Here is a 6,135-nt window from a genome sequence, read left to right as displayed (position 1 = left end):
GGCAAGAAACTTCCACAGAAAATACCTGCCGGGAACAAGGAGAGAGAGAGACAGAAAAATCAGTCAGAGTCCTGGCGAGGGGAGTGGGGTGGACGCAGAGATGACCAACTGCCAAGCGGGCACTTGGCACTGACCACCCAACTTGAGAGATGACCGTTTGCCCCCCCCCTCTCTCCCACTCCCCTCGGGTGTCCAACTTCAACCTCAACAGCGACCCCAACATCAAGTCTTCACATTATTCAGAGTTATAGGGTCATAGAACATAGGACAGTACAGCACAGAACAGGCCCTTCGGCCCACGATGTTGTGCCGAGCTTTATCTGAAACCGAGATCAAGCTATCCCACTCCCTATCATCCTGGTGTGCTCCATGTGCCTATCCAATAACCGCTTAAATGTTCCTAAAGTGTCTGACTCTACTATCACTGCAGGCAGTCCATTCCACACCCCAACCACTCTCTGCGTAAAGAACCTACCTCTGATATCCTTCCTATATCTCCCACCATGAACCCTATAGTTATGCCCCCTTGTAATAGCTCCATCCACCCGAGGAAATAGTCTTTGAACGTTCACTCTATCTATCCCCCTCATCATTTTATAAACCTCTATTAAGTCTCCCCTCAGCCTCCTCCGCTCCAGAGAGAACAGCCCTAGCTCCCTCAACCTTCCCTCATAAGACCTACCCTCCAAACCAGGCAGCATCCTGGTAAATCTCCTCTGCACTCTTTCCAGCGCTTCCACATCCTTCTTATAGTGAGGTGACCAGAACTGCACACAATATTCCAAATGTGGTCTCACCAAGGTCCTGTACAGTTGCAGCATAGCCCTTCGGCCCAACTTGTCCATGCCGCCCCTTTTTTTTAAACCCCCTAAGCTAGTCCCAATTGCCCGCGTTTGCCCTCTATACCCATCTTACCCATGTAACTGTCTAAATGCTTTTTAAAATTGTACCCGCCTCTACTACTGCCTCTGGCAGCTCGTTCCAGACACTCACCACCCTCTGTGTGAAAAAATTACCCCTCTGGACCCTTTTGTATCTCTCCCCTCTCACCTTAAACCTATTCCCTCTAGTTTTAGACTCCCCTACCTTTGGGAAAAGATATTGACTATCTAGCTGATCTGTGCCCCTCATTATTTTATAGACCTCTATACGATCACCCCTCAGCCTCCTACACTCCAGAGAAAAAAGTCCCAGTCTATCCAGCCTCTCCTTATAACTCAAACCATCAAGTCCCGGTAGCATCTTAGTAAATCTTTTCTGCACTCTTTCTAGTTTAATAATATCCTCTCTATAATAGGGTGACCAGAACTGTACACAGCATTCCAAGTGTGGCCTTACCAATGTCTTGTACAACTTCAACAAGACGTCCCAACTCCCGTATTCAATGTTCTGACCAATGAAACCAAGCATGCCGAATGCCTTCTTCACCACTCTGTCCACCTGTGACTCCACTTTCAAGGAGCTATGAACATGTACCCCGAGATCTCTTTGTTCTGTAACTCTCCCCAGTGCCCTATCATTAACTGAGTAAGTCCTGCCCTGGTTCAATCTACCAAAATGCATCACCTCGCATTTGTCTAAATTAAACTCCATCTGCCATTCGTCAGCCCACTGGCCCAATTGATCAAGATCCCGTTGCAATCCGAGTTAACCACCTTCACTGTCCATTTATTAGTGTCACAAGTAGGCTTATTTTAATGAAGCTTCCATGAAAATCCCCCGAATCTGTCCCCCGAATCCGGCACCTATTCAGGTACACCGAGGGAGAATTTAGCACCTAACCCGCACGTCTTTCAGACTGTGGGAGGAATCCGGAGCACCCGGAGGAAACCCACGCAGACACGTGGGCAGAATGTGCAGACTCCACACAGACAGTGACCCAAGTCGGGAATCAAACTGGGTCCCTGGCACTCCCCCCATGGGAGTGAGTCCCACATTCTCCCCCCACTGCCCGCGTGGGAGCGAGTCCCACATTCTCCCCCCACTGCCCACCGTGGGAGCGAGTCCCACATTCTCCCCCACTCCCCCCCATGGGAGCGAGTCCCACATTCCCCCCCCAGTCCCCTGTGGGAGCGAGTCCCACATTCTCCCCCCACTCCCCCCGTGGGAGTGAGTCCCACATTCTCCCCCCACTGCCCGCGTGGGAGCGAGTCCCACATTCTCCCCCACTCCCCCCGTGGGAGCGAGTCCCACATTCCCCTCCCACTGCCCGCGTGGGAGCGAGTCCCACATTCTCCCCCACTCCCCCCCATGGGAGCGAGTCCCACATTCTCCCCCACTCCCCCCCGAGGGAGTGAGTCCCACATTCTCCCCCACTCCCCCCCGTGGGAGCGAGTCCCACATTCTCCCCCCACTCCCCCCGTGGGAGTGAGTCCCACATTCTCCCCCACTCCCCCCCGTGGGAGTGAGTCCCACATTCTCCCCCCACTTACTGTGGGAGTGAGTCCCACATTCTCCCCCCACTCCCTGTGGGAGTGAGTCCCACATTCTCCCCCCACTTACTGTGGGAGCGAGTCCCACATTCTCCCCCACTTACTGTGGGAGTGAGTCCCACATTCTCCCCCACTCCCCTGTGGGAGTGAGTCCCACATTCTCCCCCACTCCCCGTTGGGAGCGAGTCCCACATTCTCCCCCACTTACTGTGGGAGCGAGTCCCACATTCTCCCCCACTCCCTGTGGGAAGGAGTCCCACATTCTCCCCCACTCCCTGTGGGAAGGAGTCCCACATTCTCCCCCACTCCCTGTGGGAAGGAGTCCCACATTCTCCCCCACTCCCTGTGGGAAGGAGTCCCACATTCTCCCCCAGCCCCTCCGTGGGAGCGAGTCCCACATTCTCTCCCCCACTCCTCTGTAGGACTTGCTTCCAACAGAGGGAGAATGGATGTGGGGGGGAAGGGGTGGAACAGGCCCCACCTCGGACTCCCCCTCGAGCAGTCCTCCCAATACGTACCAGGTAGGGAGGAAGTGTGTCCAGATGTTAAGGGTTTCATTGGTCATCTGGAAAATGCTGAATAGGCAGTCCAGAGCCGAGCTCCTGGGGTGGCGATACCCAGAGATAATGCCATCCTCACGAAATACCTGGGCATTGGCAGAGAGAGAGAGAGCAAAGAGAGACATGCATCTGGGTATCCTGCTGTGCCGCACCCCAACACCCCCCCTCCCCCAACCCCTGTCCGGACCTTCCAACAGTGCGGCGCTCCCTCAGCACTGACCCTCCCACAGTGCGGCGCTCCCTCAGCACTGACCCTCCCACAGTGCGGCGCTCCCTCAGCACTGACCCTCCCACAGTGCGGCGCTCCCTCAGCACTGACCCTCCCACAGTGCGGCGCTCCCTCAGCACCGACCCTCCCACAGTGCGGCGCTCCCTCAGCACTGACCCTCCCACAGTGCGGCACTCCCTCAGCACTGACTCTCCCACAGTGCGGCGCTCCCTCAGCACTGACCCTCCCACAGTGCGGCGCTCCCTCAGCACTGACCCTCCCACAGTGCGGCGCTCCCTCAGCACTGACCCTCCCACAGTGCGGCGCTCCCTCAGCACTGACCCTCCCACAGTGCGGCGCTCCCTCAGCACTGACCCTCCCACAGTGCGGCGCTCCCTCAGCACTGACCCTCCCACAGTGCGGCGCTCCCTCAGCACTGACCCTCCCACAGTGCGGCGCTCCCTCAGCACTGACCCTCCCACAGTGTGGCGCTCGCTCAGCACCGACTCTCCCACAGTGCGGCGCTCCCTCAGCACTGACCCTCCCACAGTGCGGCGCTCCCTCAGCACTGACCCTCCCACAGTGCGGCGCTTGCTCAGCACTGACCCTCCCACAGTGCGGCGCTCCCTCAGCACCGACCCTCCCACAGTGCGGCGCTCCCTCAGCACTGACCCTCCCACAGTGCGGCGCTCCCACAGCACTGACCATCCCACAGTGCGGCGCTCCCATAGCACTGACCCTCCCACAGTGCGGCGCTCCCTCGGCCCTGACCCTCCCACAGTGCGGCGCTCCCTCAGCACTGACCCTCCCACAGTGCGGCGCTCCCTCAGCACTGACCCTCCCACAGTGCGGCGCTCCCTCAGCACCGACCCTCCCACAGTGCGGCGCTCCCTCAGCACCGACCCTCCCACAGTGCGGCGCTCCCTCAGCACTGACCCTCCCACAGTGCGGCGCTCCCTCAGCACTGACCCTCCCACAGTGCCGCGCTCCCTCAGCACTGACCCTCCCACAGTGCGGCGCTCCCTCAGCACTGACGTTCCCACAGTGCGGCGCTCCCTCAGCACTGACCCACCCACAGTGCGGCGCTCCCTCAGGACCGACCCTCCCACAGTGCGGCGCTCCCTCAGCACCGACCCTCCCACAGTGCGGCGCTCCCTCAGCACTGACCCCCCCACAGTGCGGCGCTCCCTCAGCACTGACCCTCCCACAGTGCGGCGCTCCCTCAGCACCGACCCTCCCACAGTGCGGCGCTCCCTCAGCACCGACCCTCCCACAGTGCGGCGCTCCCTCAGCACCGACCCTCCCACAGTGCGGCGCCCCCTCAGCACTGACCCTCCCACAGTGCGGCACTCCCTCAGCACCGACCCTCCCACAGTGCGGCGCTCCCTCAGCACTGATCCTCCCACAGTGCGGCGCTCCCTCAGCACCGACCCTCCCACAGTGCGGCGCTCCCTCAGCACCGACCCTCCCACAGTGCGGCGCTCCCTCAGCACTGACCCTCCCACAGTGCGGCGCTCCCTCAGCACTGACTCTCCCACAGTGCGGCGCTCCCTCAGCACCGACCCTCCCACAGTGCGGCGCTCAGTCCCGACTCGTGACACCAATAAATAAACTTTAAAAAGATACAAAAGTCTGAGGTCACGCACCAACCGACTCAAGAACAGCTTCTTCCCTGCTGCCGTCAGACTTTTGAATGGACCTACCTCGCATTAAGTTGATCTTTCTCTACACCCTAGCTGTGACTGTAACACTACATTCTGCACTCTCTGCTTTCCTTCTCTATGAACGGTATGCTTTGTCTGTATAGCGCGCAAGAAACAATACTTTTCACTGTATCCCAATACATGTGACAATAATAAATCAAATCAAAACCCATGCAGACATGGGGAGAACGTGCAGACTCCGCACAGACAGTGACCCGAGGCCGGGAATCGAACCCGGGTCCCTGGCGCTGTGAGGCAGCAGCGCTGACCACTGTGCCACCGTGCCGCCCTTACGTGCCTGATTCAAATTGACTGGCTAAATTCAAAAGCCTGTTGACTGGGTAGCCCTCCTGCTTGGCCTCTCGATAATAATGTTTCAGTTTGGGCTCTCTGTGTACTTTAGATCTCCAACCATAAAAAAAGCACCACCTTTTAACGGGAGCACCCAATGCTTTCTCCCCCTCGTGTTTAGCAATTTTAACACACCAAATTCTAATTTCCTACCTCCCTAATCTTCAATGACTCGACCCAACTTGCAACACTCGCGATCGGGTAACTAGCAATTGCATGGTTGAGACGTCAGTGAGGCGAGACTTACTCTGGGGACTTGGTAGTTGTTTAAGAGCTGGGGCAATTTGACGGACAGCATTTCGGGAAGTCCTCGCCCCGCGCAAGGCCACCCACCCGCCTGGGTTTAGCGTCGCCGTCGGGGGTTCAAGGGTCACTGGAGCTCCGCCAGGTTCCCTCGTCACCTGGTCTTCCTCAACTCCATCACTGGTCCAGGCTCTGTCTGCGGGGAAACACGGTCTGTCAGGAAGGAGAGGAACATCCAAAAACCCACATCTACAAAACCCCTCCGGACACGGGCAAACACCCCAAAGCTTTTGCTGCAGTGACATCTGACCCCGAGGAGATTCAGGGACCAACAGCTCGGTCAAAGAGGCCGGTTTTAAGGAGCGTCTTAAAGGAGAGAGAGAAGAGAGAGTGACAGAGAGAGAGAGAGACAGAGAGAGAGAGGGAGAGAGACAGAGGAGAGAGACAGAGAGACAGAGACAGAGAGTGACAGAGACAGAGAGAGAGACAGAGAGAGAGAGGGAGAGAGACAGAGGGAGAGAGACAGAGACAGAGAGAGACAGAGAGAGAGAGGGAGAGAGACAGAGGGAGAGAGATAGAGGGAGACAGACAGAGGGAGAGAGATAGACAGGGGGAGAGAGAGACAGAGAGAGAGACAG

General features: G+C 57.8%; 1 long non-coding RNA gene across 1 annotated transcript; it reads right to left on the bottom strand.

Moving 5' to 3' along the window:
• Nucleotides 1-5,665, bottom strand: LOC144491079 (uncharacterized). Its single transcript, XR_013497394.1, has 3 exons — nucleotides 5,502-5,665; nucleotides 2,951-3,078; nucleotides 1-25 (listed from the first exon to the last, which is right to left on the bottom strand). It is a non-coding gene; the product is annotated as an uncharacterized LOC144491079 (long non-coding RNA).
• Nucleotides 5,666-6,135: the final 470 nt, after the last annotated feature.

Source organism: Mustelus asterias, unplaced genomic scaffold (assembly GCF_964213995.1).
Source record: "Mustelus asterias unplaced genomic scaffold, sMusAst1.hap1.1 HAP1_SCAFFOLD_4382, whole genome shotgun sequence".
Classification (NCBI taxonomy): domain Eukaryota; kingdom Metazoa; phylum Chordata; class Chondrichthyes; order Carcharhiniformes; family Triakidae; genus Mustelus; species Mustelus asterias.
The sequence above is the reverse complement of the archived record's forward strand: the minus strand, read 5'-3'. Positions and strand labels throughout refer to the sequence as shown.